Source organism: Argopecten irradians, chromosome 11 (assembly GCF_041381155.1).
Source record: "Argopecten irradians isolate NY chromosome 11, Ai_NY, whole genome shotgun sequence".
In the NCBI taxonomy this organism is placed as follows: domain Eukaryota; kingdom Metazoa; phylum Mollusca; class Bivalvia; order Pectinida; family Pectinidae; genus Argopecten; species Argopecten irradians.
This window is the reverse complement of record NC_091144.1, coordinates 23,336,592-23,354,103: the sequence shown is the minus strand read 5'-3', so window position 1 is coordinate 23,354,103 and position 17,512 is coordinate 23,336,592. Positions and strand designations below refer to the sequence as shown.

The 17,512-nt window shown below is 35.4% G+C and overlaps 1 protein-coding gene across 3 annotated transcripts in view; it reads left to right on the top strand.

Annotated features, from left to right (window-relative positions):
• The window catches only part of LOC138335044 (5-hydroxytryptamine receptor 4-like), a 122,111-nt gene that overhangs the window by 92,153 nt on the left and 12,446 nt on the right, over positions 1 to 17,512 (top strand). The window contains exons 4-5 of one of the 3 annotated variants that reach the window (XM_069283944.1): positions 2,679 to 2,739; positions 3,152 to 3,229. The gene's annotated coding sequence lies outside the window, so the exon portion shown is untranslated. Of the gene's footprint in view, positions 1 to 2,678; positions 2,740 to 3,151; positions 3,230 to 15,226; positions 16,163 to 17,512 lie in introns of those variants that run through there. The other 2 variants (XM_069283943.1, XM_069283945.1) reach the window with 2 other exon arrangements.

Below are 17,512 nucleotides of genomic sequence, written 5' to 3'. Positions count from 1 at the left end.
TTTTGATGACATAACTATTTGGTACACACATTTTCAAAATAGCTTAGTATATGTCATGTGATGGGTGGATGGGTGAGCGTTTGTTTCACACCTGCAGTGTATGTAAGTATACACGTTTAAACTGATAAGTCAAATGGCTTAAAATAATAAAGAACTTGAACGCCAGTGCATTTCAAACACTAGCTAGGCTAATATAAGATTTGAGTGTTAAATGTACGTTATTCTATTGTTCTTAATGACATTTCTCATTCTCAGTCAGATAATCTTAACGATTAAGCCGAATTTTTCTCAATTTCTTTCCGTAAGGCTCACGTGCATTTTGTTTTAAACATAAAAAATCTGCTGTTAAAGGTAAATCCTGCCATAAATCGTGTTTTGCAGAGATCCGAAAAAATAAACTACATAGCACATTGGAAAATTGAAAATGATTGATAAACAGTTTATCATCTTTTATGTGAACTAAAATAGCTTTTAATGCCAGTAACATGTATCTGTTATCTAGGTCGGTCGAGGCGCATTTGTTGTATAGCCTATATCTGCTTCATTCCCACACTGGAGTGTGGTGCGCGTGATGAACGTGTCACAGCAGGGAAAACGCTGACTTATCAGTCAATATATTTACATGAGACTGTATCACGGCATAAGTATCTAAACGCATTAAAATAACGCTTCGTTGGCTACTTTTCTTTTAGTATTTTTTCTTTTTGATATTAATGTGCAAAATCATTTTTTCGATTCGAAAAAAAGTGTAGAATTTTGATCACGGGCTGATATATTGTTAATTGTGCTTATTTGTGAAGTGGAATTTTTGAAATATTTGTGCTATGCATATACCAGTATGAACAGAGTTATTTTGTTTTTCATTTTGTGATTCATTCATGTAACTTGTTATACCATGGATAGATATTCCAGCCGGCTCTCTACACACATGGGTATTAAAGATATATTATGAAGGGTTTTTTTTTCATTGGGTAAGAGGAATTTAGAGTCGTAAGGTTTGTTGATACAAATAAAATGACGTTAGATGTGTTTTTCAGACGTGATATGGGTGCAACTGTCACAACAAAATTTCATCCAGCACAAAAAACTGTTACATAAACAATAATTACTGCATCACGGCTATATTGTGTTATGTCCTCCTTTCATACACATTTAGACAATTACTTACATAAGTCACGCTAAAAGTCACGCAATGCACATGTAACGGGGAGGAATGCTGCCTGCGCGATATCTGCCTATGCTGTAATGGAACAGTAAGAAAGCAAAAGTGTTGCTATTTCTCTACGATCGAAGGAGAAGATAAACCTGATATTCTATAAAGATACAAGAAGAATGTTTTGTATCCTCTCAGCCAATCTTCTATCACATTTCCAACATCGGCTTAATAAATGTCTAAACTAGTTCAAAGATAGCATCATACATTCATCCTGAGAGCACGTGTAACGCACAAGTGCACGATACTAAGTGCGAAGCGCCCCCTGACGGAAAAAAGGCCGGATTATAATGCATAGCATATATAATAACTTGAAAGTAGTGGTTTAAATATCATTTAATGCAATTTATATTTCGTTCGAAATGCATTAAATGAATTGGTGTGACGTTCTTATATCAAAAACATGAGAAATTAGTGTTGGGTTCTTCGAAATGTATGTAACTAAATAACGAACTGCATGTGTGTGTTTTTAAGTTCATGAAGGTCCTGTCAGCTCTCATTTCAAAAGAAAGTTAGAAATAACACTATGCTATGTCTAGCACCTATATTTTCCTAGCATTGTCAAAGTAACTTATTAGATACCGATCGTAAAAATAGACAAAGATAATGCAACGAAATGTTTCATCCCAAACAAACTATATTCATCTGCTTTATAAGACGATTTTTCGGCTCTCCCTTTGGTAGTCTTAATAGACATGGTTGATTATAGCATGAAAACCCCATTAAAACAGGAAGGAAGAATAAGCGTCATATACACACTAAAGGATTATGTGTGAAGTACGTTTCGTTAATCTAAGTAAAAAGAAAAAACGTGTTATGATTTTTTACTTAAAGCTTTATATGAAGCCTCAATATATGACCACCATGCCAGTTTAGGGATGTGTGAGCGATCTGGATATTTCATTAATACAAATGCAAGATCAGTTGATATGGTGTCCCGTTTGAACTTTCCCTTCTCTGACTAGAGAGCGGTTTAAAGCAGCTCTTTACAATAGGATGATTATGATCATATTACCTGTAGAACATGAAGGTTAATCACCTTTTAAATACACGTGTGTTACATGCCAAAGTTAAAAAACGACCACGTGAAGCAGCTTCCACGTTGTTTAGTGTTGAATTATGTACATGGAAACGCCCCAAGTCAAATGTGGTCTAAATTATGAGCCCCTAAATACTTATAGCTCGTCATAATGTTCTACTCGAGTGTGTAAACTCGTTTTGTAGTTTGGCAGGGTAAAAAGATAATGCATACCGAACATAAGTAAGGTTTAAATTCCTATTTGAAATGAAGCATTTAACCAGCCTGAAAATTTTAACAGGCTGTCTCTGTGTGTGAGTGTTTTTTTTTTCTAAATCAGGTAGTTCAACGTCCTTTAAAGATACCATATTTTCACATCAGTCAATAAAAAATCCGTTTGGAATTTGATGTATTGATATACATTGATTTTTTATATTTATTTTCCAGGCTTGTAACACCACAGTCATTATAAAGCAGTGGAGATAATGGGACTACAACATCTGTGATAGTGAGTATATGTCTCTACTTCATCCTATATTATACAAACATTATACAATGTAACTCTTCTCTCTTTATATTGGTAATCACCAACATACACTACAACGTACTTATCAATTCCAGACGCTTTACATCATTCTAAAACATTATGTTCTGTCAAATGCTTAAAACATGCTGAAATATTGGCGAGAACAACTGCTTTCTTCACGTTGTTACAGTGTATCGTCAGTCCGCTAAAAGTATTATATATATATAATCAACTTTGTTATTTATATTGTTATCAACTTTGGGTAAGTCTTTCTGAAAAGACCAGTGTAGAAATTGAAATATGGAAATTCCTTATGCTCGCACCGACATGTAGTTAATTAAAATGTATCAATATATCGAACGAATTTTTGACTCTCCGATTGTTACGTGTTTAGGATTACAAGGGAACATATGACAGCTTCAAACAGTCGTATTGATTTGACCTATCATAAGCCAACGTCCTTGTGGAATTTGTAAGTTTTATTGTGAATTCACTTTTCTCTAGAATTTGTAAGTTTTATTGTGAATTCACTTTTCTCTAGAATTTGTAAGTTTTATTGTGAATTCACTTTTCTCTAGAATTTGTAAGTTTTATTGTGAATTCACTTTTCTCTAGAATTTGTAAGTTTTATTGTGAATTCACTTTTCTCTAGAATTTGTAAGTTTTATTGTGAATTCACTTGTCTCTAGAATTTGTAAGTTTTATTGTGAATTCACTTGTCTCTAGAATTTGTAAGTTTTATTGTGAATTCACTTGTCTCTAGAATTTGTAAGTTTTATTGTGAATTCACTTGTCTCTAGAATTTGTCATATGAGAGAATATGCTCCATGAGAAATATGATTCTGAATTGAATTATTTCACCTTTAAGACTCCATTCATACTTCATCGATGATCTTTTACCTCATTAAGTCGTTAAAGATCTGTATGAAGTGTTTTGGAAAATGATTTTATATGTCTACTTTATGTTGCTTTACACGACTTACTCATGAGCAGAAAATGAATAATCCTGAATTGTAGACAGTAAATAGCTATCCGCCGCTCGTGGAGGCCATCAGTAACAGATTCATATATCTTTATTGTGGATTATCCACATGTATTTGTCAGTGTATATGGACTAGGTCTAACCTCGATCAGACAAAACATATACCTACAAACAGCTGGCACCTATCGTTTTCTCTTTCATCTCAATAACACCAGCGAGAGCCTCAGTCCTATACTAAGTGGTTATCAGGAACACAGGCTGAATGGATTTGAATATAATAATATAGGTATGTACTTTTAGATATCCTTGTTGGGAGGCGCGAGGCCTACCTACGTCCATAACCTCCGTCTTCCGGGAGGGGATTCGGCACATTTCAATTATCCCCTTAAATCGTCAGCGTGTGCCCATTGAGAAGTTAATCCATCATAGGGTGATGGTCGGCGGTGGGGCTAGCTAACCTATTTGTCGTGTAAAATTGTGGGTATAATAGAAGCGTGTCGGTCATTACTCCCCAACGCTGGCTCCGTTTCAGCTCGGCCAATGCACACAAGAGGTATAAAGGAAGGCTCTTCCCCTTGTATCGTTAAAAATGTAACTGTAAATGACGCAGTATAATAACTAATATAAGAATATAAAGGTTCAACAGTCCTGGGTTGTTTTAACAATAAGGAATTGTTCAGCATTGCACTGTTTACAGTCTTACAAAAGCTATATGACCTGATAACTTCCGAGATAATAGGATGAATTGTTCGATAATGAAAAGTAATATTCCTTTGGGTTCACTTTGAATATGATATGTAATAGACACACGTTATAAAATACATCGTTATTGAAATGTCTGTGTTACAATGTGCCGCCTACACGATTATACGTTATTATCAGGTAAAATAAAAACTCACCTCTATATTACCTGTTCCTATCACGCCCGGAAACAATAACGTCTCCTATCGTTTGTACCAAACAATCTGACAACTGTGGCTAAAATCAGTTCAAAAGTGTCAGCTTCTATATTTACAGACTCTATGAAATTGTGCAAAAGATTCATAAGATGTAATAGCTGCAAATTAGATATGATACTATTGGTTCATCATAATGATGATGACATATACCTGACCCGTTATGTAAACCAACCCGGCAAAAGTAGTAGCCGCTGAATAATCAATATATTGGAAACCGTTAAAAAAGCTTCATGGCGTCATCGTCGTCTTAATCGTCGTTATCGTCAGCACCACCACCACCACCATCATCATCATCATCATCATCATCATCATCACCATCATCATCATCATCATTTTCTTCTTCTTTTTCTTCTTCTTGAGTAATTATCGTAAGCATTATCAGCAACAGTATCATTATTATCTACTTCAATGTAATCACCATCATCATCATCGTCAACGTAGTCGTCATCAACGTCACGATCATCGACTTCGTCGTCATCATCATTATCAGTCTTTATTCTCGTATATTGATCTTCAATTCAACAACCAATTAGCTTTATACTCAGCGAGCTCTATCTTGATTTGTAGACTCATCCTGATATATAAATCATCGATCTCGTGGGGAAGGACTAGAGAGCGACACTGTGTTACATCCCCATCGTGTCATTCATCGATCTGGCGATGTGTTATTGTCATCTACAACTTACCAGTCAATATCACATAAGCTAGCAGGTCATTTAGTGTAGTGTACCTTCTACACATCTTAACTTATATACTGCGTCCACAAGCGTGGTTAGTTTGTAATGTTGTGAAAATATCAAATAATTTTCTCCTTGGTAATTTTGTCAACCCTGTGTATTTGAATTTATTCACCTTCTCATGTAAGTAAGACAAATTGGTTTAACGGACATGTTTTTAAAAGCAATAGTTAACACATTGTCACTTTTTAAGGTTGAAATGAAGTTCTCATAATCTTCATTAACGCAAGTTTTTGATTGGTTTCAAAACAAGACCAGGAATTGGAAATGTAACCTAACGAAGCTGAAAGTAGATGTGGCCATTCAACTCAGTTCGTTAGCCCTGGTCCGCTCCCTAGTTCCAGACCAAAACGACATGACACTTCTGTATACATATAATCAGCAATTCCCATTGCTGAAGATCATACGTTATAAAGTGTATTGGTAGTCAATGAAGTATATCTTTATAACAAGTGGCCTACCTTCACTGGGTACTCAGGGGATTAACCCTGGTCAAAAGCCTTTCACGGCATCACTCGGAGATGTATTCTTTGACTGTATATCGACTGGTTATTTTATCGAATTTTCCAGAATGAAGCCTTGGTATAATTTAATGAACATTAAAAAGCTACTCGAGTGGCCCTATTTTATATAAATGTATTTCATTTCATACATTATAAATATTTAATACACATGTCCAGTGCCTCGGATATAGGATGTGATCTCGTCACGTGCAGTTATAAATATCCTAACAAGAAAACGGTGTCTAACTGCTTTTATCAAGGTAATATATCCTTCTTTCTCATCATCATCATCATCATTGTCGTCGTCCTCGCCAACCTCATTGTCATTTCATACTTTTGCTACGATGTCAGCTTTAGCTACAAAATAATATTTCATTTTGTTAAGTGTATTCATAACTTTCTTATATATAAACATAACTGTTACATAAAATATGACTAAATAAGTAACATTACTTACGTCCGAAATCAACCGAAAAGTACGTAAATGCATTCGGTGATCAGCTTGTTAGTTTTTCAAATTGTTCTTTGTTCAAAATGTAAAGTAGTAAAGAGGTAGTAATATTTACAAACTGGAGTCGAAATTTCCAAAAGAGAAAAATATCGATGAAATGTCATTGGACATCGAAGCGTTTTGTTTTCTCCGTAAAAAGGGTTTTACATTTCATGTTTGGTGGGTTTCATTGATCAAATATATACTTCTCTTATTTAGCTCCTTTATATATACACATATATGATTCTTTTGATTTTGTGTCTGCACTTTGTTTTGTGTTGATTTCTTTTAATATCTACTAAAATTTATTAAATGAAATTCTAATTATGAAAATACGATAGATTCGAATTGACAACGTTCTGCAATTTTCGCATTATGTAAGGCTTATAGCATAGATATTTCACATTTCATCGTTCGTGATACCTATCATAACAGTTGAATAGCCATAGTACTTATTCCCCATAGAAAACCTAACTGATTTTATGTAGTAGTTTCACCACTATTGTATGACCTCGTTCTTTATTTGATTATGAATAGAATATGTAAGTTAATAGGGTGTCACAGTGCAAATGTCTTAACATCATGTAGACTTTTGGCTTCCGACCAGTTTCCACCAGTGCATTATACTCCGGAAATCCACGTTCCTGCAGAACGCTCATTATTGTGAATTCTAGACGACGTGAACTTTTCTGTTATTTTTGATATTGATTGAATGGGTCTATATTATACATGATATCTTGTGTGGCATCCTTAAGGGCTTCGTCCTTACAATGGTTGGTACCTAGACTGACGATAAAAGTACTACGTAACCTTGCGATGGTCAGTAGACGCCATTTATTTTACGTCCGGTAGCCACCATCACAGATCTGACACGAAGGAACGGTATATGGTTAAACCGTCACAGGTCTGCTTCTATAATGCAACGCAGTCCATTGCAGGACACTACACTATGTCAAAATGCAAAACAGGGCTGATTTGTGTCACAATAACTTCCAGGAATGGTTCTCAAAGCAACACAAAATTTTCTGGGATTGTCTGAGTTGTAAGGATTTTCTCTATGAAAGGGAGTGTTCTCTTCAAATGAAGTGATGTTGTGTCCATGATAGAAAGTGGATTTCCATCATTTAGAAAATACAATGCTCTTCATGAACACAACGTGGACATTCAATGCACTATTGTAATACTAGAGTTCTTTTATAACGAAAACATTTGATATTAATGATGAAAAACAGAATTAAAGTGCTTCATTACATTAAGATGCGGTAATACTATCATATGGCGAAGGCCATAACAATCTCATAAAAAATTATGCTTGTTTTCAATGACAAGGAGACGATGACTCACGAAATAGGCACAACAAACAAAATGTAGAATATAGCCGCTGACATCATACAAGTAAAACATTTTTTTTTACTTTTCCTTTCTGCTATCGTCCTAATCACTTGATTGCCAGCAGTATTTTAGTTATTTCCTAGTGGGAAAATGTGTAAATGTGGAAACTCTGATCCCATTTCTTTATATGATTTTACAACATCTCTACTATTACACTATTAGATCTACACTATTTGATTGGTTTGTATTGTTGCCATTTTTATGCGCTTGAGCTCATCAAAAGTCTAGTCCTTATGGCGACATATGACCCGAGACAAAAGACACGCGGCCTTCTCTACAGTACCTTTAGTATCGGAATGTGGGCACCCGTATCTCGTGTTATACTGTTAACAGCCACTGTGACAACCTCCCAAACCTAGAGCGGCTCCGTGCCATCCTTGACACCGAATCCAGTTGCTAATCTGGCGTAAGAATAGAGCTACAATCGCCAGGAGGGTGATTACGACTGGTGTTATCACTTTAGCTAGGTCGATTGTTGTCTTTTTAGCTCCGAGTCTATTCTGTGGGGAACAAAATGACTTTTCTTTTTTACTCTCCGATTATAGTACCTAATTTCACCATCAATACAATGACCCTATTTCTTTAAAGAGTTTTCTTTTTTTTTGTAAGATTTTAATTAGAACTGCACCAGTAGTGGATTAATTTGATGCTGTACCGGTAACATAGTTATAATTAATCTCTTTCGTTCTGATTACCCCTATTCGATGTACTCTTGGAAATTTATTCTAATCAGCAGTTTGTTACATCGAGTAGACGAGTATCAGAGTGCTTTCCCTAATAAAGGCAATTTTCGATGTTAGTCCGGTGGCTTATGTAATTCCGTGGGCTTTTCGTGATGAAGTTTGAAGTTTGACACCATATATCAAAATGTTCAGTAGGCCACCCTCTTTCAAAAAATTGATAGTGTCAATATTTTTGACATGTGGAGGGGTCAAGGTCAGGGGTCAAAGTTCAAATGGTTTATATGCAATGCGGACAAGTTGTATCACACACATATCCTATTTTTTATTTTATTTTTTAAATTATTGTTTTATTAATTTATTTATGTAATTTTTTAGGGGACCAGAGAAGGTTTGGGGTTGGGAGGAGGGTCACATCAATATTATGTTTAGTAGTAACGAGTGCTTCCGACATAAACGCATTTTAGAAACTGGTGATTACTTACAGAGTAGCGTTCGGGATGAGCTACACTTACCATTCAGAACAACTGTGTCAATGACCGGCCCAAAACACTAGTTCTTTTAACACAACCGGTGAAATTCTTGGAATTCACCAATCAAATTACTTTTTAGTTGAACAAACCCCATTTACCGCTTTTTGTTAAATTGCATAAAGCTGTAAACTATAGCTTGGGTGTCTTGACAAGTCTTGTCATGTTCGCTGCTGTCGAAAGTTTTGGCGGAATTTATTCCTAAATCAGTGCATTTACTGTAAAGTAATTTGGATTTTTTAGGAACACATTGATAGTTTGTCCTTATTCTCTATCATTGTTTGTCGCCACGTGAATGCCTGTAATACCGTAGTAGTTGGATTATTCTATAAACGACTGTCAGGCATTGAAAGTATATATTTTGATATTCAAAATTACAATGTACCATATCAGTTCTGTTGGCAAAACTTTGCTTTGACTGATTTAAAAATAACATATTTTCAGCTCAATTATACCATACTGTATGCAGAGCACATGCCAATACTGTTAAAGATGCTCCACCGCCTACAGAGCATAAACGATACTCATCATTTGAACAATAAGAGATGTTTACTCATGTAAATATATGTCTAATTAACACAAAATAATGTAGAATAACGTGTTTTGCTTTTGGTGGACGCGCAACAGTGCTTCATTCTATATATTGCTTACTACCATGGGTTTTTTTCGGGACGTAGTTAATCATTTTAATCTTGAAGTAAAATTTAAAGCTCAAAATTTTCAAAGGTGGTAATGGTGTGATGTAAGTAGCTTTTGTAACTGCATAAACGCACTTATTCGTCTGCTTCTGTTTTTGTTCAGAATAAAGAATAACTAATATTTTTTTATTTTTATTTCGGCCTAACCTTTAAATGATTAAGTACATGAAGTCAGTGTACAAACCCAGCTCATAATGGTTTAATTTTGAAGTGATATGATACATTTATGGTACTTATATTCGTCGTAAAAATATAAAGTCATTTGTTTGTGTTTAATAGTTAATGTATAGTATATTTCAGCTTCAGAGCTGGATGATGGTGCACTACTGTAAAATGGCATAGGGTTGTTCTGTTTTCTGAACGTGAATATATCTTATTATCATTTTACGAACAAATCTGATTTATAAAATGTACATCTAATGAAATCTGTTTGGTTTATGTTTGCGTTGAAAATCATCAGACTATTATATTCAATAATTGAAAAGCGTCATTATGTGTATAATTGAATACGTGGAATCACTGAACTATTTATCTGAATCTATATCTACTGAATCCTCCAGTACGACCAATGATCACTTAGAGTATTCGTGATGGAAGCCTTTTTCAAATCAAAATATCTACTTGATGTCGTATTAAAATAGTTTATGGAATTAAACGGTCTTCTTCATCTTCACTACAGAGGAGGCTTTTTGACAAGTTTGGCGTTTAGGGTAATCTTCCTATCTTCTTTGATAGAGTGGAAAACTCGACGATGATGACTTCCGTAACCAGCGGCAACCATTAGTAAACACGCTAAAGACAATAACAGAATGTTTGATCAGTCAATTTATTCGTCTTTTCACCAGAATTGGGGAAATAATGTATTTTTTGTTTACATAGAAATCTCAATTTCATTTGCCTCTTACAACTGTTTTACGTTGATACATAAATAGCTTTAAAATTCTCCAATTTCTGGAACTGACCGAGGCATTCCACGTCATCTCTTACTGTGAAACCATCAAAAACATTGTCTTTTTACCTCGCAGCACTCTAGTTGATGGAATGATAAACAAGTTTGTTGTGTCAATACTATACACAGGTGGATTGAAGGTTCTTATTTACGTTTGATCTACCTGAGATATTTCTGTTATTGATTAGAGCCCAGCTGCCCAGTCCAGTGAGATGCCTACCTATCAAACATCAATGTCAGAAAGGAACCTCCCCTTAATGAACCTAGATGACGTCACTCGTGACGATATGAAAAGGATAGGAGAATGAACTAAAAAATGGTTCGGAAAAGGGATTAATATAAAAAAGGTATCTCAACAGCGAATAAAAAAAGGATTAATATATATGAAAAAAACTGTCTGAACAGCGAAAAATGACTTAAATCTGATATTATTAAAGATGGTGATATTAGGCTGAATGATAAAAGGATTACTTTATAGAATCATTGTGTTTAATGTTTGAGTTATTGTTAAATGCTTCCGCCTTATCCTCGCGAGTTAGAGGTCTACAAGGAACAGTGACAAGTACTAGTTACATTGATACTTGTTCTGCGTCCCTATTTAATATTTAAATCCTGGTCTATAAGGAGATGGTGTAAGTTAATGCTTTATAGGAAACTAGTTAAGATGATACAGTTCATGAATTTTACACGTTTAATTAAAGGAAACAAGAAATAGCTAGAATATTAGATCAACCCGTTCACGTCGCGAAGCTTTACATCCTTTGTGCTGATTTCAAAGTCTGTCGTCCGAGATCGAGTACGCAAGCGATGCCGAGAAATATGTTAGTCAATATCTGGAATATTTCGATGGAGATTAGTATGGTATTGTCTGAATAAGATATGAACTATTCCTCCGTCTGGTACTCTGTCTACAAGCATAAAACTTATATGCCACAGATATCAAGGACATTGGTCATGGATTCGTCGTCCCTTATTTGAGGTGTAGCATGGCACTGCGTTAAGTAATGTCTTAGATGAACTGTTTGTCCTTTTCCGCATTTTTCAATTTTGTGAGGCGTATAGGTCTGTAGTTTGGAGGTTACGTCCGATGGGGATTTAAGATTGGTTAAAAACCTAGTAAATCTTTAAACTATAATAAATGTGCCACTGTTGTCTTGTGTGGCATGCTTTAGTGTGATAGCACTATAAAAATGGCAAAAGTTCTATTATTACAGAGGGACACACCATGAATATACCGCACCCTCCCAAAACACATGGTATTCACACATGCAACACATTGTAAGCAGGGGATACCGTCCTTAAATTCCCCTAGATGTTTAAAGAACGTTTAGCCACATACCACATAAATGGGAAATATTCAAACGGCATGCGGTATTTATAGAAACGACTAAATGATTAACAGTTTCTATGACTATAAGTTTATTAATATAAACAATTACTCTATCTGTACCTAATGACAGATGAAAAGGAATGTGCGTCTTTGACGACAAGAGCGAGATTCGTGGGAACATTTGTGATGTACGAATCACATACGGAAAGATTTCTCCGTAAATATATGTATCAAGGTTGAATTAATTCCGAGACTACATCAATGTAACGATAATTAAATGCTAAAACATATTTAGAGCGTTTCTCGTTTACCGCTCGTTTTTAGTTACTTACAAAGCCCATCATTTGGGTAAGAAAACTATCACTTGAAGTTATTGATCAGTATATGTTAGTCCAATATTGCTATCATCATTTTCTTGTCGGTCTTTTAAAGACCCTGACTTTGGTAAGGTAATAAAACCTACAAAATATGCTACACATAAGATTTGGTTATTTTCTGGAGATATACCTGGTATTACCTTATTGATCTCTGACCTATTTCCCAATCGTTACAAAACATGTTTACGCTATGCATAATCTTTCTATATAGCCACATAACAGAGTTTTATTCTTATGGAAATGCAAGATACAAACACATACAACCATTACGTTAATGTTATTTCTTGTCTGCACAGTCGTTTTCAATACATAAAAACGCATAATTTCCTTATCTTTTATTCCCATCCAATTTACCGCCATTGTTAGGGCCTGTATTGCTCTGAATGCATAACTAGACATCCAATGTCGAGGTCGATGGCTGCCTTGTGTGTTTAAGTTGTGTTTTAGTACTTCTCGGTAATTGAAGGGAAGAGGTTTGTGTGAGTTGCAACACACTTCAGTTTTAGCATTATACGGCTATAATTATCACAAACAAAACAGGAACAGATTGATTTATATAATATTACCCTACAGACACACACTAATGTACATATAACTTGGTTTCCTAAACATGTCATATGTACAAATTGAGCTGGAATCACTTCAACATCTTATAGTTTTTTGGTATTAGTATACATTCCGTCGACAAATGTAGCCAAAGCGGACAAAACGCTTTATCATATATATAGAACCTTGGAAATACAACTTATGTAGATAATATCTGTTGGTTTTATATGTAAGTCTAGACACATATCAAATTTCCAGTAAGCCACCAAAACGGGATAATTATAAGACATTCGTTACGGCACTATTTTATTTAAATAGTACTTTTTTTTTCATAAATACAATTTTATACGAGAACTTTTGTTTAGATTCGTTGTGTCCGTGTGGTTACGGTTTTCCGATATCATATACCCTAACCCGCCACATCCAGGTTACGAGATAAAAAAAACCCGCTAAAATCTCGCGCGGAACCTTAATCAAGCACTAACCATAGACTGCTGGTTATGTTTCCTTTGGACATATACACCCATCCCCAAATGATGACGTCTGATAATATAATGTTAAACATTACCAAACCAAATATCATAGATCAGAGGTCCCAATTTGAAGGTCTTGTCGGAGTTATAAATTATTCAAGAGTGAATAACGCTGTAGATGCTGACCGCCCTATTTAACGGGTTCCTCGTCTATAGTATGCGATAGGCTTCCGAATGAGCACAGCGACACAATATTGACATTACATTGATTTACAATGTGATTTGTGTATAATACAAGGTTTTAATTTGTCTCAAAAAGTCAAAATGCTGTATGCGAATTGTTCACTTTATCTTGTTACAAAAATTATTGACCTGCCATGTTTCTTAAATTCCACAAACAAATTTCGAAATAATTTGTCTTTCTTGTGAAGACGAAATTGAATCTTTTGACCGACTTCATACATCAAATATATATAGGACTGGTCGTGTCGACCCTTTAAACGGTTTTTTATTGTACTTGATGTTTATAATTAAAGTCTGATGTCACACGATTGTGGATAGCGTTACATTTCACACCGTTCTATTGTACTTGTCGAAGCATTGTCGTTTTGCCATTAAGACGACAACTCAGCGCTGTTCAATCAGTCCCTATATCTTTGTTTGGGATATCTAAATATTATTTATTCATTGAAAATGTGTACAGCTACCTAAGACGTTAAACTCCTATTGAGGAATTAATTACCTTGGCGCATTTGTATCTAAACTCGGCCGCGGTATATTTACTGTTAGGCTATGTATCGCGTACTGTGTTCTAGTGGTGTTTTAGTGGTCAGCATAGGTTGTAGTTTAATATCTACATGTATGTTGAGTCAAATTAGATTTGAATTCTCAACACCTTATTTTATTGTGGGCGTAATGACGTCCTGCAAAGACCTGTGAATGCTCTGCAATAAACTGATGTGGTTCACGCACGCTCGCGGACCGACTAGAGATCGTTACAGATCAATGGGCCCAATAGATTGTGTAGCATGCATGTCCGCCAAACCTTAATAGTGGAAGCTGTACATGGGTTTCAAAAGGCAAGTATATATTATATACTGTTAATTATATGACAGTGATTCTCTCGCTTGTTTGAAATCAAATCATAAATGTGTAGAACGTAGAATGTCACGGATTGGTTTTCACACGACGCGGCGACGCAGTGATGTGTTTTGTATTAAGATATCGCGTTATTGCAAATTGCATAGAATAATTTGTACATGTGTGTTTGTCATGTTTTGACAGATATGAATCTGGTTTTGTGAAGGAAGATTTCTTTTTCAAACGACAAGAACACAGATAAGCATGGAATTCTGTTTCGTCAGGATTGCTTTAGTTATAGAGCATCTTGCTTCTGAGTTTTGGCAACACGTAATGGCTAGGCGTACATTAAAATGCTGAAAATCGTTTTAGCAAAAAGGAATTCTACTTCTATCACTAAGAGCCTTCCTGAACGAGCTCTGAGAAATTAGTCAAGTATTAGCAATGCACTACAGGTAGGACTTGAGGAGTATACCACGGAACCTATATGATATTCCATCTGCCCCAGACAATCTTACAATGGAATACATGGTTTTACCAGAGTCACATATAACGAGTTGTTGTGGGATGTTGAGAATTTCCATGGCTACAATACGGTTGTGTTACAAATAGTACTGACTGGTATAGCATTGTCTAACTCGTTGAGTCCTCTCCCCCTCCTTATCTCCAGCAAGTCTTGGCGTGCCTTGTATCCCCCATTCTATACATGACAAAATACCATTGCGTTAGCATAACGCGCTAGCGGGAGGTCGTTAGGGAAACTATTCTTTAACAACAATTGCAGCATAACTACTTATGATATTTGTGCTAAATACAGATCCCTATGTGGAGCCTCTCTCTGCTGTTGAGACTTTGGGTAGAAATACATCTCTTGTAAAAACAGTATTTTCTCCATTTCTGCTAGAGAAACTCTGGGTAGCGCATGTGAAGGAGTACTACTTATGCGGAGGAGAGTTAAATACGACCTATATGTAATGTGGATACACTAGCATTGAGACATGCGGGACTTCTGCATAGAAACCTATTTCTATAAATGAAAATGCATCAACGACGTTTGTTTAAATCACAGGTGCGTTCGCTTCGTGCGTGATCGGACCCGTTCGATACTAGTAGTCATAAAAAGACAGGTGCTGTGTTCGGTAACTAACGTATACAAAAGGTTCTGATTGGACTTCAAAACTGAAGAGGGTTATCGATACGAGAAAGGCGCGTTCGATACATCTACTTGGAATGGACACATGACGTCATTAGGGTAATTCTGTATATCCTAGTACTTGTGAAACATTTTGTTTTATCATTCTGGTACGACGAGCTACTGGTGACTATTACAGCACTGATGTACAACGGGCATGAATCAATGACGCTAGCTCTCTGTTATAACTCAGGATTTATTCATCTTACAGGAAGTTTTAATGTGTAATTACTTGGAAACGTAACCATAGTTGTTTGTCAACAATAATTTCTGTTTTTATCATCCTTAACGTAACGTAGTGATTGGGGATTAAATAAATCGGATAACTGAGATTGCCAAGATAGTGGAAAACTATTTTTATTTAAAACATGGAAGTTTAATATTACGGAAACAGAAAGGGATATAAATTCGGACGATGTGTTGAGATATACTTGTACAGTGATTATAAAGTTCAACGTGTGGGAGTAGGACTTCGCTACTGAGTAAGGTATGTAACATGTCACACATAAGTTAGTATGCATCCTTACTTAGGATCCATAATTCTAAAAACAATATTTTATTTATTTAAGCATACCTTCATGCATAAACAGAAAAAACATTCACTGTTGGGATTTGGATACAAGCTGATAACTCATATTAGTTCCTCTCCTAAGATAGCTTCTTTTTTATAATATTGCGCATATATATGCACATTGTCACACAGTCAAAGTAATAACCAACTAAACACACCAACAAACAATATCGTTGAGATAAAATAGCTGAATGATGTCTGTCAGGATATTGTGTTCATCTATTTTTGAATTTAATTAACAAAATAATACGACGTTCCCTCCACGATCCGGTACCGAGTGAAATTTTCAGTTGTTGTTTTTAAGTGTCCCTTTAGATCGGTGGTATGCATAGTCAATACAATCTCTCAGGAATTCTATTCTAGAAACTTTGGGTTTAGTTAGCCTGGGAAACACTTTGTTTTGTCATTAATTTGTATTTAAGTCTCGGAAATGAATTAAATTCCCCATAACACGCTGTGAAACTACGGAATCAAACGTATTCGCAACGCCACGTTTCTGGTATGTTTGAATTTACTACAAAACGCGACTTCAAAGAACTTCGACGTGCGTTCATTATCAGTTAGCATTAGTCAATGTGAATTTAGCTCGGAATGGAAACTTATGGATAAATTATACATCAAAAATCGATCATAGCCCAATCAACGGCAGGGTTCTGAGATATAATTAAAGTAACACGCCAGGAGTCCAGATAACTATCATACCTGACTGTATCTATCTATGTATTCTACGCTCATCACGAGTTCTATCTAAAAGTCAGTCTTTATTTTACGGAACGGTTATTACACCGAAAAAATGGGCCAGTAACTATTTCAAGACACATTTATAAAGTCTTGTTCTGAAATGTGATATTTCCACATTATACCTTTGAACATGAAGATCACTTTCAAGTGTACGTGTGTGGCAAATTATAATGGAGTCGGGAATAGCCCGGTGTCAAGTGTCTTTTAAGGTCACTGATGATTAGTCAGTCTGACCAAGATGGCTTCCGGAAGTGAACACTCTTGAGTCGCTTGTTGGCAAACGGAAGTTCATGTCATCTCGTTCAGGAAGTCAGAAATTTCATGTAGCATAAACATTCTTTTACTCAAGAAGTCTCCATGGAAGAATTCTGATATTTATTAAACATATTTCGCTCTTTCAAATTGTATAATTTTATCGACCGAAAGATGAGGTCGACGGAATAACTAAAAACTAGTGTTCTGATTTTATTCTGAGATAAAAAATATATCATTAATACAATGAAAACCTTGTTAACTCGAGTTTTT